This window comes from Sinohyriopsis cumingii, unplaced genomic scaffold, assembly GCF_028554795.1.
Source record: "Sinohyriopsis cumingii isolate HCF-2022 unplaced genomic scaffold, ASM2855479v2 utg000873l, whole genome shotgun sequence".
In the NCBI taxonomy this organism is placed as follows: Eukaryota; Metazoa; Mollusca; class Bivalvia; order Unionida; family Unionidae; genus Sinohyriopsis; species Sinohyriopsis cumingii.
This window is the reverse complement of record NW_028315938.1, coordinates 1,890,001-1,907,954: the sequence shown is the minus strand read 5'-3', so window position 1 is coordinate 1,907,954 and position 17,954 is coordinate 1,890,001. Positions and strand designations below refer to the sequence as shown.

At 36.8% G+C, this 17,954-nt stretch overlaps 1 long non-coding RNA gene across 1 annotated transcript in view; it reads right to left on the bottom strand.

Annotated features, from left to right (window-relative positions):
• Positions 1–848: 848 nt before the first annotated feature.
• The window catches only part of LOC149773149 (uncharacterized), a 38,174-nt gene continuing 21,068 nt past the window's right edge, over positions 849–17,954 (bottom strand). The window contains exons 2-3 of the long non-coding RNA XR_016417458.1: positions 4,887–5,070; positions 849–1,613 (exon numbers count right to left, since the gene is read on the bottom strand). This is a non-coding gene — a long non-coding RNA (uncharacterized LOC149773149). The remainder of the gene's footprint in view (positions 1,614–4,886; positions 5,071–17,954) is intronic.

The following is a 17,954-nucleotide window of genomic DNA, read 5'->3' as shown; positions in this document are numbered from 1 at the left end:
TTACTCACTTTTTTATGACTGGGTTTTAAAATATCAGATTTATTAAATATACCAAATAACATTATTTCGATAATTTTTTCTCTTTCAGTAGTATTTCTAATTTCTTTAACAAACCCTTCATTAAATCCTGCAATTAGTTCTACGTTTTCTCCTACTGGTTTGGGTTCAGATACAAGTTCTTTTCTCACGTCGGCGACTTCAGTACGAAGTTTTCCAGTGCCTTCAAGTATTTCTTCACCGACATGTGGAGGTTGAGCTGCAGCTATTTCCCTGGCTGTGCCAGGTGGAAGATCTCGTAAAATCTTCTTTGTTTTTTTAGTTCTCGCTGCTATTTTTTCGGTTTGTTCTGCTGTTTGTTTTGATACCGGAAGAAGATCTTCCTTGATGACTGTTGTAACTTTCTCAGTAGCTGCAGTAACGGGTTTAAACAGTTTTTTAGTGTCTTCTTCGTACTCAATTTGTGCTTCTTGCTGCGCTTGTAGATTTTTTCTAAATGAATCTCTAACAGGAAGAAATTTTTTGATTGCTTCTAATCGTTCTCGAGCTATTCTTGCAGTATGAGATTCCGGATGTACCATTTTATTATAACATAATGATTTAATTATTATAGCAGCAGAAGGGGTGATGATAAAATTAAACTGAATTAAAAAGATATCATTAATATAATGAACAATTGTGCGTGGCTGCGTCAAGGAACCACTAATAAATGTGATAAAAAATGTCGTGGAGAATATTGCAAAAAACATAATTATCTTATAAAGAAAAACCCTCATGCTGGTCCCCGAAGATGTGTTGGATGTAACAACGGCGTTAGAGGATTATATCAGATTTGCAAAAATTGCGGTGGAGATCGATACAGAAGTTTAATGATATATTACAGAAAAAGAAAAAACATAAATCCAAAAATAGAAAAACCACCATCAGAACTTGAATATTACTTGAAACATAGAACAAATAAAGATGAAACAAATAAAGATGAAACAGATGAGGAGAAACGACAGCGAGAACGTGTTGAGAAATATTCATCAAACTTGGTATGGTGGTAAATTTGGATAAATTAATAGCAGCAGAGGGGGTGATGACCTCAGTGAAGGCGTAATTGCGTAAACAGCATGCATAATAAACTAGAAAAAATCACCAACGACAATGGAGTAATATTAATTAGAAAAATTCCAGAGATTTTCTCAGTAAAGTGTCGACGCTTTTTAAAACTCTGTCGACGCTTTTTATTTTTCAATCGTTCGTAGGAAGGTTTATTTTCGACGTTTCGACGCTTTTCAGGCAAAGGTCTGTTCACCCCCTCTGCTGCTAAGTCGAATTCGTAAGCGTATATATATATATATATATATATATATATATATATATAATTAATTATCGCTGAGGACTTTATTTTCACGTAAACTAATATGGCAGCATGTATTTATGGATTTCTTCTCTGCATTTGGCTTATTTCTTGTTATGACCAGCTTGGTATATTTATTGCTGGAAGGATGGTTCGGCTGTAAAAGCCAGAATGGTGACGGCATGACCTGCAGTGTGGCAGCGTAGGCAACATTCAACTGACAGTGTATCTGTTACTACATGACTGGGCGTGTAGAATACGAATCCGGATTCTAGAAAGGATAAAGAATAGTGATGTGAATTCCGAACTCAGAAATAAGGGCAAATGAACACTGTGCTAAGTTTACAAGGACATATGGCTGTATGAACCATGCTTATTTAAATGTATCACATGATTATGTGAATCACACTCGTTTCATTATATATATATATATATATATATATATATATATATATATATATATATATAATGTGGATGTATGAAACATACTTGTATTTTTATATATGGGGATCTGTTTTCTTTTCATAACATGTTCAGTATAGTATGTAGCAGGTTGGATTTTGAGTCTGTTTGTGTTTATAATGTTGAAAATATTTATTTATCATTTCATAAGCTTCCACTCACTCCGCTCAGTCAAAAATCCATTTGGTTACAATCTGTTGCACGCATAGATCGAAAATATTACGCACTTACTTGTCTGTATACAGGTTTGATTATTTTAATTTGTTCCTGATAAATGTGCGATGTTATTTATGCCATTGTGTCCTCGTGTTTTAATTGTTTACATGTAAGTATGTTTATTTTTTGTGTGTTTTTTAAAAAAATCATTGAATGTATAAATTGTGGTATTTCGTTGATGATACTCTCAAAATGCCAAAGTTCATAATTATGGATGCATCCTACTCCTCTTCCACCTCTGAATGATGGACGAAAGGTTTGATCGTCAAGTATGTGAGGCCTTGTATCTTAGATATCCCCTTAACGCGCTGATCGCTAGATCTAATGTTTTAGGCACAACCAAACTTGTTTGATGGCACCCAATCCGTCTAGTTGAATCGTACACATGAACGTATCAATTCTTGCCACAGGGTGGCAAACTGCTTTCACGTTTCTCTAAGAAAGTAATGGAGAATCCACCAGTTTATAGAAGACATTCCTGGCGATGAAAACGCCATCGCGTCTGACGTTATTTAAACACATTTTCTCTTCTGCGATGTCTTTTTAGCAGACGATGAATAAGTTCAAGTTTGATTTACAAGAAACTGAAATCGTCATTATACTAACATTTATTTATAGTACTCAAATTTATTTCAACAAAGTACAGCACATCGCAAAATCAGTTTGAATACTAATTTTATGGTAATGTTAAAAATTCATAAAGATAAATCACATGTTCAAGTGTTAAACAAACAGTTGATACCAACTTTTGCTTAGATAGGGTACAAATTTTAAATCGCCATTGCTGACAAGAAGGGGTTATGTCAGTCATATGTCCCTTTTGGCATCTCTCCCAAGAAACAGCTCCTATTAAAACATCACGTACTTATTTTCGATCTAGTATCAATATCACCGTTTGAAGCTCACTATCCTGCCAAAGTAATTCGTACAGTGTATCACATCAGTGGCGAAATAAATACTCTAAAACCCTATGAAGAATATTCTCCCCCTAACCCCTCACCGCATATCTCCTGCCGCAAAGAGATGAACTGCTGCTTAGATACGTACGTTCTCCAGACAATCACACCGCTCGATGACGGTAGCTTTTCCTATTACATTTACGGTCGTTTATGATAATACCTGCCAAATCTGAGTTAAGACGTGTTGTCTCAAAATTTGATGAAAAAATTGAACCCCATTCTTAAGAGAACTTGTACCTCTCATACGGCTTAGAATCTGCTGATACGGTTAAAAATGACTTCACCGAAGACTTGAGTACTAGACAGAACAGGTGGGTTACACCTCTTACTGCATGTATCGTTAATATTTAGCCCCTTGGTCATACCTCATCGTTGTGTGGTGCCCATAATTAAGTTGATACGACTTGCCGACAATTGGTGGAGATGAATTTCACTACAAAAACGAAGTGCGGGATACGATTGTCTTAAATGGTTTTGTTCCTGAGACAAAAAATGTCACCAGGAACTATAAACCACATTCCTTATCGTCCCAAGACAAGATTCCATTATGGATTGATTCAACAGTGGGAAGTTCTGTATGTAATGACCAAGTCCAGTCCTCCGATGCGAAAACAAATCATTCAAAGATCACCCAAGTAAATTATGGGTATGCATGTGAGTGTTGCTTTAATGTTTTGAACGAAACAGGACCTTTGTCCAATATACAGAAAAACATATTAGATACACGTGGGGACGCTTTTAGCGAAATAGTGAAAAAGAATCAACCTACCTGAGAAAAAAAAAATACTCGTTAAAACGTGGAGGATTGCTGCCGTTGCTAAGGGTCTGTTGTAAATGTAGCTGTTCATTTTTATGATCGATTGCTGGACCGCCATTACTAGGAGTGATGAGTTAATGGGGAACAAAAGAGAAGATGATAACGATTTAAAAATAAACATTCATCCGGTAGTTCCCATATTAAAACCGACGGTGACTAGAGCAATTTGCACGTTTTCAAAGATGTAGCTTTAACGCAAGGTTTTCAAAACGCTCCAATTCCAGAGTGCAGAAACAAATGTGCTGCTCTAAACAGGAACAGACCTGATGGGTTGCCGAGACCACCCTATAAATTCGCTTCAGACTTCTAACCAATGCACTACATCTACAACCCCACAGCAAGGAATATAAAGAAAGAATATCGGAGCCATTCAAATCTCATGAAAAGGTTCAGAAAGCCGCTCCGGTGGCTCAGTGATTAGAGCGTCCGCCTCGGATGCGGGAGGTCGCGGTTTGGAACCCCGGCCGAGTCATACCAAAAGAAGTGTAAAAGTCGTACCAACAGCTGCCTCGCTAGGCGCTCAGCATTAAGAGGTTATTGTTGGGACTGGTGTCAGGTTAATGTGACCGCGTGGGACATCATGTTACATGTGTGTGGCATGATGCCCCTGTGCTAGACATCACTATAAACTGCCACACTGCAGACGCCATAGCGACATAACTGACAAAAGTGTTAAACTAAGTTAAAAATCAAAATCACGCATGCAGGTTCAGAAAAAAAACAAGAAACTGAAAACGAGCAAGAGATTTTGATTACTAAGTGAATAAGAAACAATGATGCTCTGAAATTCTATCTAATGTTCCAAGTCCAACCTCCATCTACTTGTTACGCCACCAACAATGATTATAATGCAATAATTCCAACAGGCAAAATGGTATCATCTTCACATACCTCAGTCCCTGTCGAATATAAAATCAAATGCCAACCAGAAGATTTCATTGATTTTGAATAACATTCGTTTGCATCTGTATGTAACAGTTCTCAAAGGGGACAACAGCAATCAGTCAACAGAGTCATGCCTTAATTGTTCACCAATGTGGATTATTTCTACATGAATAATAAACTAAAGGATATCAGCATGCATACTTACACTTTTTGGTCATGCTTGAAAATCTATTGAGGTACGGAAAAGATGACAATAACACACTTTGGGCTCCTTCCGTGGTACAGAATCCTGACACATGGGATTGCATCCAAGACACTGTGTTGGCAGAACATGTTCGATGATGAGTTCGGAAGAAACGTTGCAAGTGTATCTCGAAGAGGCATCGACTCTGATTACAGAAGACAAATTGTTTACATAATGATATAAAGACGTGTGTGACTAGTTCTTGTCTGCATTAACTTAATCGAAGGTCTCCTGCAACAAGGCAAGGACATTACACATTGTTCATCAACTGACCTGTCAGACATGTTCAAGGAAAGGTCAGTTGTCAATTAATAAATATCACTATCTATAAAAAGTACAATACTCACTACACGAAAAAACATCTTTAGAAAGAAAAATGGGAAAAGAAAAAAGTAAAGATACATCCGAATTTTGTATCCTTCTGACACAAAGTTAGTACGCAGCTACTTCGAATTCTGTGGTGTTTGTTACAGATGAACTGCCTCATCGTGAACATAAAGATATTTAAGTATGTGCCATCAACACAGACACCATTAATCGACCAGGAAGCCAATGTGTATCCTTCTATTTTACATCGTTAAATATTTTAATTCATACAGATTACCGTCTTTAGAAAAGGGCATCATTGACTTGTGAAAAGAAATGCTGTGTCGACTCGATCCAATAAAGCGAGATTACAAGGATAAGATCCACTTGAAAAATAAAGTATTTGCTTCCTCAATGCTGTTTTGAATTTCTCTTTAAATATTTATTCAGTTATTTGAATACATCTACCCTAAAACTGATCATAAAGGGTAAGGTTTGGCTCTAAAACGAAGTGTGCGTCGCTGACAAAGTGACAGTCGCTCAGATCTTTTGAAGCCTATTTTGGCTTCAAAATGTTTTCAACCATGTAAATACGTTCATGCTTAAAACCTTTTATTCACTTGTATTCATATTTAGAATTACAAATTCTTCGTATTGTTATTTTTAAAATATTGATTTATGAAAATAATAGTTTTATAATCGATTTTATTAGTTGAAAACAATTTGTATTCATAATTCTCCTTTATCTAACTTGGATATACACACTTTCACGCTCCCTGAGTTAAAATTCAAATTGTTTCGGCATAATTGCTTTTTCCATTTACTCATTGTGTTCACCGATCTATACAACCATCGCTGACGTGGTAAAAGTAAATATCAATGGAATAACATACCTGACTGAAGGACGGGTGCAAACGCACAGAGCAAAACACAACCTTCTCTAGAAAATATCGGAGAGGAATGCTTGCTCCCATTTTACTGAAGATGCTCAAATCATGCATGAAGAAGCTTAGAAAGGGGACATCACCATGGAAACAGACGAATGTTAGAAGATTGGAAAAGGTCATGGCGGAAGGAAGATAAAGGAATTTTATGAGATGAGAAAATCAGCTACAGCGACAGCTTTTCTTTGTTTGTTTGGAGCTTGACCGCACAGCAAAACAAGTAGTATATTTATCGCCAAGCAGCTGGAGTCAAGGGCTCTAGCCCATGGATACACCACAGTAGCTGACCTATGCTGCTCCGATGGCAGGATTCGAACCCGCACCCTTTTAGGCGTATGTTCGGCACGCTAACCTGTGAGCTACTGCGACTCCCGGTAATATAAGGTTGCGGTTGGAGTTATTATCCATATCCGAAAAGTATCAGCTTCGATGTCTTGGACATCCATACTGAATGTATGATCCATTTATAAATAATTCATATTAATGCACACAAGCTGGCCTCTGGCAAAAGGTCGTCGGTTGCGCACACATACGCCTCATATCCCAGTGGGTCTCTTCAGTCGCAGCATATGTTGCCTGTCAAATAAATGACTGTCTACGTGATAGCGCAATTCATTAATAATAATAATAATAATAATAACAATAATGACGACTTTTTTCAGAGTTAACTCCATGGGCAATAAAACCAGCAGTTTTGCAAAGAAAATATATGCCATATAAATATAAAACATCTTATAAAACAATTGTTACAAATGAATTATTACTGAATAGCAAGATAAGCAAAACATTTCTTTCAAGATTTTGTTATTACTTCTAGATATTCTATTTCTAAATAAGTACACTCTCTATCTTAGCAAACCGCATAGACTTTTGACTTTGTTATGGTTGGGGATGTTCCACCCATTATAAAGGCTATCGAGTCAAAACAAATTAATATATATGTTTCTGGACTTCAAATGGAAATTGATTCCGATGAGTTAGCTAAGATATTATGGAACACACTAAAATTCCAAGTGCGTAGCCAAAGATTAGAAATGCATTAGGTTGCCAAAATGTAACATCCGCAATAAGAATAATGAATGTAATAAAAGAGGATGCCCTTAAAATACCCCCCTTTTATGTGATGGGCTTCCTTCGAAAAGGTTGGTTGGTACAGGTGATGTGAAAAACACCGGAGGTGTTCCAGGTGTCAAGAAATTGGCCATGCGCTAAAAGACTAAGATTATTGAGGTAAAAGAGATATACGCGGCGAAATAAAAGAAAAAAAAAGAAAAAAGCCTCTACAAGAAACGATTGGGAATGAAACTACCAACAACGAGGACTAAATTGAGGAGGATGCGAGGGACTTGGTAGAATTACTAAAGACTCACTCCTCCAAGACGTGATTAGCGAGACAATAGGGGAGGAGGTACAGATAGACATATGGGGGACTTGGTAGAAATACAAAAGACCCACTCCTCCAAGACGTGATTAGCGAGACAATAGGGGAGGAGGTACAGATAGACATATGGGGGACTTGGTAGAAATACAAAAGACCCACCCCTCCAAGGAGTAAATAGCGAGACCATAGAGAAGAAGGTACCGATAGGCAACCTGAAAACAATAGCGAAAAGACCAAGAAGAACATTGTAGACTTCAATACTATCGGTAAAGATAACACAATAGAGAAGGCAACCACAACTAAGGTACCACAAGAGATAGGAACTATATCTGAAGAGCAAACAACGGCAAATACAACCGTTACGGAAGGAACATATAAAATAAATGTTGCACGTATATCTGGCCTAGAGGAGAAACAACATATTGACGGATAAGAGACTATGCAAAAGGAGTTAGAATGGGAAAATTTCAAATGAGGCAGTCCTGTCCCTAAAGAACTACCACTTGCATTAGCTCCGTTGAAGGATGTTGAACAAATGTTGCTGTTGCAAAACAGATACTATGTTCTGCAAGATGTCTCGCTACAGATCGGAGAAGAATCCTCAGACGAGGGCGAGGAGGAATGGAAGACCTCTACGGAGGGAAAGCTTCTGAACGAGGGATTAACTGAGGATCTCGTTTGAACCCAACCCCTTCCTCCACCCCAGCAACAAAACGAAGAAAGAGAAAAAATCGACCTGTACTTCAATAGAATCGATACAAGAAAAGGATCCGGAAAGGGGGGGGGGGTAAGATATAAACACCCAAACAAAACTTCCGCCGCAGCGTCTAACAATACTAAGCTATCAAAGGGAAGGACAGGGCATGGAAAAGGCAAAAGAGCGAGAATGAGACGGACCGATTGACAGAATAATGGTGATCGAAAAGACGATTATGCGATGATGATAAATAACGGAAATGTAGAGGACAATGACAGAATGATGACGTATATGGACGAACACAATTCATTGAGCGAAGGTGTACAGATTGGGAATAAAGGAAATTCTCTCCGAAACATTAAATAATCAAATAAAGCAAGACCCACAGGGGAATTTACGACCGTCAAGGCCGATTCCAATAACCCACAATAGAAATATGACACATCTTAAGTAAGGAAAAGTAGTGAGTTATTTATTAAAATAAACAGAAAAAAAAACTGGAGGAAAAACATATGAAAATTGCGAGTATTATTATTAATGAAGCTAATGGAAACAATAAATCTGGAACAAACAGAGGGATATGATATTATTCTATTACAAGAAACTCATAACATGACGGATGAAATGAGGGCCCTCTTTGAAGAAAAATTTAACGCAATAGTATTAATTAACAATGACAGAAAATATATTAAATCAAGAGTTGTTACAATAATCAGAACAAAAGAAGGTTATAAACAATGAGAACAGATAGAAAGGGGATGGTATTTAAAGGAAGACTATTGCATATAAAAAGTCAATGACTATCATATTGTGAATGTTAATTTTCCATCACAGTACAATGCCAGAAAAGTTCAATTTATACAAAAGCTGACATAGCATAATCAGAAGAAATATACAGTGGAAAAATGTGTTCTAGGAAAAGCTATATAAACCTGAAGAGTTAAGAAGATGGGAGGAAAAGAACATAAAGGAGATGGGGGAGGGGGTAATATATTTAAAGGGACAGAGAAGGTGCTACTGAAAAAAGGATACTATTGTCAAGATTTATATAAGTCGCAACACATAGAAATGAGATAGCTGCAAAACATTTAGAAACTACACAGGTAGAAAAGATAACTAAGAAGCACAAAGACGAAGCGAAAAAAAATGTTGTGGGTGGAGGAAGGAATAGAAAGCATTATTAAACAATTACCAAGGAACAAATCGTCCGGATCAAATGGCGTAACGGCAGAATTCTATACGACTTTTAGCAAGGAACTAACTCCTGTACATGAATCACTGTACACCAACATCTCTTTACAAGGGGAGATGACATTTTACATGAGAGAGGGGCTTATAACAATTTTATATAAAGAGAAGGGTAAAAGAAACAAATAATAGACTAATTTCTTTATTAAGCGTCGATTATAAAATACTAAGTAAACTATTTGCTCAAAGAAGCAAGGTTGGGGTGGGTGAATAAAACTATGAACAAACATTAAAATTGCCGAGGTGGGTGGGAAGGACGAAACATACAAAACGATATATTAACCATTCAAAGAGACTATTTTGAATTTACAGCGATACAAAAACGTCTCTCAAAAAGCAAATCATAATGGTTAGAACGTCCGCCTCGGATGCGGAAGTTTGCGGGTTCGAACCCCGGCCGAGTCATACTAAAGACTTTAAAAAACGGTACTAGTAACGGCCTCGCTTGGCGCTCAGCATTAAGAGGTTAGTGTCAGGATTGGTGGGATTGGTGTCAGGATAATGTGAATGTGTGGGACATGATGCCTCAGTACCAGACATCACTATAAACTGTCACACTGCGTACATCATAGCGATATGACCGATAAACTGTTAAAGTTGCGTTAAACAATACAAAACACAGACAGACACACACACACTCACACACACATCTTAGGAGGGATCAACGCCATATTCAAAAATGACATTTAAATAAAATTTTGTATCCAAATTCTTTGTGAGTTTTACGGGAAAAAACAACATGACAGACCTTAGGGGGAAACACCAACATATAAAATCTTTATAATTTCGGACACATGGGGAAACTCCACAAAGGCTGTCCAGCTAATACAGCGGAATGTCTGCGAGGACCCAAAATATAAAGATCATAATGCACTATATTGCATAACAAAGCTTCAATTCATGGTATATACACATTGAAAAGCATCATATTGGGTGATATCCCTATATCGCCTCTTCTTATCTCTAGTCAGATCACACCAGTTTTTATACCAATTTGTTTTGTTGTTGTCGCTCTACCACTGTGCTGTCCCACCTCTTCAACATTGGTAGGCTGGCCAATGATCTGAGCCGACTATTTCGTATAGAATGTCTTGTCATATATAGGCCTATACTTTTCTCCTGAAAGCAGTGACACCATCATAGGGTCGTCCAACCAATACCCATTTACCAGTCAGTAAACGCGACAACACGGGCATAACAGTCTGCATGTAGAGATGAAAGCTATGATGAAAAATTCAACTAGTGTTCCTAATCAAAACAAATAATTGACATATTACGCAAGTCCATAGTCTTCAGAAACTGAAGGATGCTGATATAAGTAGTAGTAATAGTAGTAGTAGTAGCAGTAGTATTAGTAGTAGTAGTAATTTTAATAATGATACTAATAATAAGAGCGAGCAACGTTCATTTGCTGATGGTAGTATAGTTGTGTTTCTTGGTGTTTTAATACAAATAGCAAAAAAAAAAAAATACAGCATAAATAGCATAAATATCATTTTTCGTTTAAATCGTCATATTCTAAAGAGGATCCAAAACAAAAGTATATTTTGGAATTTAAGGACTCTCTCTCTCTCTCTCTCTCTCTCTCTCACACACACACACACACACACACATTCGCGCGCGTGCCATGTTTTAATGCCATAATGTGTCTTTGATAAAGGTTTCTGACACTGGAGTGTAATTTAAAATAACTGTACAATATAGCAAAAATTGGATTAAAAAGACTATTTACTGTTTTACGTTCTTTTAGTACTTTACAAGATGAAAACGCTGGCAAATTTTGACCGTAGCTCTGACATCTTCGGACCGGGATGTCAATGATCGTGCGAGTCCTAGGACATCGACACCAAAAATTAAAAAAAAGAAAGCAAAATCTGTAAATTTCAAATTAAACAAGAAGAGAAAAAATAAAAACAGCGTGCTTGTAGAAAGAAAAATAAAGCAAGTAAAGTTCAAACAAAAAGACTATACTCAAAGAAAACAAATGAGACAAAAAGCGCTGTCGATGAAAATAACGGAATAAAGCAAACCAAAAGCAAGCACAAAATGCTGACTACTACTAAAAAGACCAAAGCTAAATGAAATAAAAAAAACAACTTTACAATAAGCCAAAAGACGCTCGTATAATGCAAAAATAAATATGTGAAATGAAATTAATGCATTGGTATGAAAAATGAAATAGCCAAGCATAAACCTCGTGTTAATGAAAACCAAATGCCAAGCAACAAGCAGCACGCTAATGAAAAGTTCAATCGCCAAACGAAAAGTAAGGTATTTTCATGGAACAAGTAATCAATCTGGTTACTGTGTCTCAAATGAAACATAGTAACAAAAGATATTTAAAGAAACGCAAGCACTCATACATATACACTGCTGACAAATGAACGACATTCAACAGTCAAATACTCAACTTTATCAAAAGAACTGTGTTCCCCTGATTCATAAGCGGACATTAATTTAATTGAGCAAAGAACGCTCAACATTTCAATATGGTGTATCAGGTGAGACAATATTATATAGATAACGTGGTAAGGCTGTTAAATGATGCAGTCAATGTCATGTCACGCGCCATAGATTAAAAAAAAATATATGAAAAGTGATAGCCGCCGCCCATTGTGATGATATCAGTGTTATCGACAGTTCCGTGATCGCTCCTGGAATCGAGCAGGACAACATCATCGACATCGACAAGTTCATCCAATGTAAGTAGACTGAATTGATTATATTTCTGTTAATTATTATGAATGAGATTCCATTTAACTTAATTCGGTCCCTTTCGTTATCTCATAAAACTCACCAGGGAATGGCTAGAGGGTTTTTGATAGTACTTGCACATTTAGTTTCGATTTCATTAAATCTTTAGCCCCGCTTGGCACTCTGTGTGTGTGTGTGTGTGTGTGTGTGTGTGACAGACAGACAGAAAGACAGGGACTGCACCAGCCTTAGCCTTACGGATGATACATTTTACAAACAAATAAAATCTCATTATTGTAGTGACATTTTGATAGTACTTGAGTCAGCAATCACTTTATACCAAGTATTCAGTCTCTATTTTCACTGAATTTAATATATCCCTTTTCATATCTATGTTTAAAAGCAAAGTTTCAAGAGATGCGAAATATGTCACTATTGCAGGTTAAATATCAGTCAACAAATGCATATGATAGTTTCTAAGAGACTTTTTACCTTTATGTAACTATTCTACACCATACACAAACAAGCAAATATGCGCGCGCACAACACATGCATATCATTCCCCCACCCCCATATCTATCTGTCTATCTATCTATATATCTGTCAACAAACAAACACACAGAGACAGAACACAAACATATATGCATACAGACAGACAGACAGACAAACAACATGTCAGGCGTATTACGTCCATGCACAAAATTATGACAAATTGAGATACGTAGATTCTTACTGAGCATGTTGTATCACCTCGACAAGTTGAGAACACAGTTCCGCTCGTTCAAACCTTTTGTTTCATCAATATTGTAGCCATATTATTTATTGCTACTTTTTTCATCCTATTATAATCGCATGTCATTTAAATGCTGTTTTTTTTTTGTTTTTTTGTTTGTTTGTTATTTAGCTTGGTTTTTGTGTCATTTGAATTCGAATAACATTTATGTTGTATGTAGTTGTTTTAATTTACATTTGTTTATCTTGTTGGAGTGTTTCTTGATTCATTATTTGTTATTTTGTCTTGTTTATTCTTTTTCAGTCGCCAGCAACTTGCCTTGCCTATTCTTCTTTTGGTTTCAGCGCGTGTCTGTTTCGTCTGAGTCTCTTTTGTTTTAATTAAGTATTGATTTTTATTGTCTCCACCTTAAGTTTTCGTTTGATAAAAAAGTGTGCTTATCGCTTTCTCGATTTTTTCTCTCAAAAATCTGCTTATTTTGTGTTCGTTTCTGAGTTTGTCTTTTATAATAAATATATCGTTGACCGTCCTAACTTCGTGTCCGTTCTTAATTTGCTGCTCAGGTTTCTCGCAATCTCACACGTCTGTTTCGAGATCATGATGTCATAAACTGGGTCAATACCTTTCGTTGACAGTGACAGTAAGAGCTGATAAAGAAATATTCGACGAAATAATATTTAAATAAGTACTACGATCCAAATGATAGAAAATGCAATGAAATGTCCAGTTTTGCTAACGCCATATTTGCCCCAAGTTTGTTGCCCTGGAGTGAGCGTTGGCTGTTCAAATCTGGGCTGCTTTTCACATGTTGGTTTTCTGTGAGTTCTTACTAGTGGGAAACCCACGACATAAATTTGTATGAAGACAAAGGCAATGCAAAAAATTTTGTTATTATTAGATGCACTTTCTATATCATGTTATGAAGAATGAATTTAATAGAAAACTATACCGAACTGAAATGTTTAGTACAAGGGGAAATCAACTTTGCTATAAAATAACATGAAAAAAAAAAAAAAAAACTTTCACAAATTCACTACATCTATCAGCGTATATATATTCTAGAATTCCTCTTAGGTTTTATTAGAACTTAATTCATTAGGACTTGTGTCTGTAATTATAGGATTATTTGTGATTTAATTTCGCAATACCATTACGCCCCATTTTTAATATATTTTACACTTTATATTCCAGGGAAATAAACTATTTGTTACATTTTAGACATCTTGATGTTTCTCGCATGTTTATGTTGATTAATATAATACCACAGAGTCGTAATACACGCAACACAGGAAGTCGATTTTTTTTCTTACGCTACTGGCTATAAAATGCTGAGCTAAATGCCTTCCCTGAGACCACAAAAAGACATCCTACCTGGGCCAGGATGGGTGGGTATCGAATTCACTATCATTTGATTACGAGTCCGACTCTCTACAGAATCAGGTACAGTGAGTGTTTAGTCGGATTATAGCACATTTGTCTTTGTCCACTAAAAATAACCCGGTTAGCTGTTTATTTATAAAAAATGAGAATATCGTCAACTTTCCACCATTGGTGTTATTATATTAATTAGGTAAAGAGGAGTCCATGCTAGTTTTCACTAAAACAGATAACTTCGATCATTAACAGTGTGTCGTTTCTTGTTTAATAAAATTTTAGTCTGCAATTAGTAAGAATAGTTTTCCCTTCGCTGTCTTGAGTATACTACTGTCTGAAAGTACCGTACAAGTCGGGACACGTAGAGATGAAGGACATACATATTTATATTTTTTCCAGTCACAGACAAAACAAATGTTAATGTTAATTAAAGAGTTTGTTTCTGCTGAAAAGAAAAAAAAACTACAAAAGAAAACAAAAATAAAAAACAAAAGCGAAAACTACACACAAAAATTCACCGTTATAGCAGTATTAACAAAATATGTGACTGTAAGGATGCAAAGTTCTGTCGATCTATGAAGAGCCCATTAACTTGGGCCAGAGAACAATTAATTAGGTTTATGGGGACGGGTGCTTGTTAAATCTCTATACTGCAATGATTTCTAATGTCTGTGTCGGGAGAGGAAGTGATTCTTAATTAAGCCTTCTTTTATTTAACCGTCCAGACAAACTGGATGATGTTAACTTCAGTCTTTGTATCGAAGATGTCAGATTTGAAATTGACCATAATTAGTTGTTTGGACATCTAGAAATCAGGCTGACCGCAATTTTGGCGCGTGTTTATAAAAGGCGGTAGATATATTTAATCCTGATTGATTACGCTAAATATGGGGCGTGTTTCCACACGATTTTTCCTAGCTTTAAAATTGCCCTCGTCGAAAAATCTAGTCAGTCTGCATTTTTCCTGCAAAAGTGAAAATATAAGGAACTCCGAGACTGAATTTATAAGAAATTCTCTCGTAAAACATTGGTCAAAGGGACCTGATGTCTGGAAAGTCAACGGACACAATTCTGGCGGTAGAGGCGAACAAAGCTTGAAAGCACAACATATTTGGTCAATCATATGCAATTAGTTGAGAGCAATATAATGATTTGCTTGAATTTAATTGTTTACATTTTCATGAATTTATTTGTTTAAATTCGTAGATCAGTTCTATAGATATGAGCATAACTGTGTTTGATTTCATCTATCTGAACTCTTACAATGACCTTCTTTATATACGGTTGACGAATTGTTTCAATTTGTCGTCTTGATTTTTGTAGGAATCTAAGAATTTATATGCATTACTTTAGTTGATACGAGTTACGAGAATCCGTTTGAATTCACCGATCTTAGATGTTTTCATGCATACTAAAGACTCGAATATCAGTATTCGCTGAAAATAACGTAGTTAAGGCATCTAAAGAATTTCATTCATTCATTTGTGTAATTGAGTCGAAAACGGAAATGTTATGTCTCATGTGATATTAATGCGAGTCAGTGATTACACAGCCGTAAGGAAGTACATTAATATTATGAAACTACGTTTGTTTATGGTCTGCCATGTTTAGCTTAACCATATAGCCTTTGGTATCTCTTTGAATTCCGATAGAACGATATCTGACATAACGAGAGGGGAGTAATGATTTATTCCCAGCAGGTCAACTGACATATTTAGGTTGCTTCTCTGTTTAATTTGAAAGGGAATATAGCGGCACTGACGTATCCACGTACCTACTGATCCAAGTATTTACATATCTACGTACTTACGTATCCACCTACCTAAACAAAGATTGAGGGCCGAAAAGAGGCGAGAAGTTGGGTGGTTGGAGAAGAAAAAAAGCGAAAGGACCGAGAAGAACAGCCACAGTGAAGTTGGAGTGAACTAAAAAGCAGCAGGTTATGAAGTTGTACAAGGCAATTACTTCGAGTGTTCACTCGATTCTATGATGAACCAATCCTATCTTTTAAAACAGATCCACTATTTATATAAATATATTTGTGTTTGAAATTCGCTGAATGATTTATTTCAAAGAGAAATGTATCTTCTTAATTTAATGTATTATCATAGTTGTTTATGTAATTGATTAAATTGTTGGTTTTCATATACGGGGGCTCGTATCATTCTGTTCTATGTATCTGCTCAGATCTCTATTTATTCCACCTGTACTTTTCACACTTTATATTAATATTCACTCGATCCGAGTAATAACGCCGAGGGCGATCATCTCATAGATAAAAAAAAAACAAATAAAGCGGACACCTTGTAAGAAGGTACAACCCGCCAATCAACCACACCACCCTAGGCACCTCTACAAAGTGGGGGCTCGTCCGGGATCAGACCAATGTATTCGAATAAGAGTCTGAGCAAATATAGAATAGAATAAGTATCTCTTGTCAAGAAATAGCGATCAGAGTGAATAGAATCATTGTCTGCTTGTTTTTTTATATGTTCTTTGCATGCAAGTTTCTGGCTATTTCCGTTCATATTTTGATGAAAATATTGTAAGAGATTGAGGCACATTCCTTGCTGTCGGGTCGTATTTTAAATTTGTGAAGTAAAGTGAAGAATTACCTTTGTATTTTCTTGAGAGAAGAGATATTCAGGCCAACCCCGCAGTAGTAAGTACGCCTCGAGTGTGTAAGCATTACCCTGAATTTGGGGAAATATTCCAGCTGTGTAGTGCCCGTTTATTAATTGTTGGTGCAAGAATAGTCTGGCTTAATTGAGTAGAGCCATACTAGAAGTAGGATAAATACGTGTGGGACTATTTTCGAGTAGGGCAGTAAAACTTAAGTGCAGGTAAAGGACTAAATTCTTGTGTCACCGTACAAGTACACCAGGATGGCGACAGACGAACAATTAGTTAGAGAAGTTAAGTCGATTGGTAAGGACGAATTACTTCGGAAAAGGACCCAGTTAGCTGAATTGGTTGAGCGGAGTGTTAGAGAACACAATGAGCAACTAGTCGCGGAATGAGAGAAAGACAGGCAGGTAGCTGAGCACGAACGAGGGTTCAAACTAGCCAGATTGCAGGCCGAAGAAAAATCTAGAGAACGCGAACATATGTTAACCATGGAGAGGCTGAGGATCGAAGCAGAGTATCGACGGGGTGAAGACCCGAATGAACGTCCAGGACCCACAAGTATGCGATCTGAAGACAGACGACCAATACAGATCACCATGTCCATGTTCAACGACAAGGACGAAATCATTGACAACTTTTTGCCGCAGTGCGAAAAGTTGGCACTGGTTCATCAGCTACCCAACGACCAGTGGGCTATCAACGTTTCGGCATTCTTACAGGGAGCCGCGAAAGACTTCTACCATAATATGACACCCAACGAGGTAGACGACTACGACGCTCTGAAGAAAGCGCTACTACGGCACTATGAGCTGTCGGCGGAAGCGTTTCGGAAACTCTTCAGAGAGTCGTCGAAAAGGGCTACCGAATTACACGCGCAATTCCATTGCCGCGTACGCGTAATGTTTGATAAATGGATGAAAATGATTGGTACCGCGCTCACGTACAAAGGCATATGCGAGGAAATTTTGAAAGAGCACGTCTTAAGTACACACAGAAAAATTTTAATAGTGTTCTTAGAGGAGCG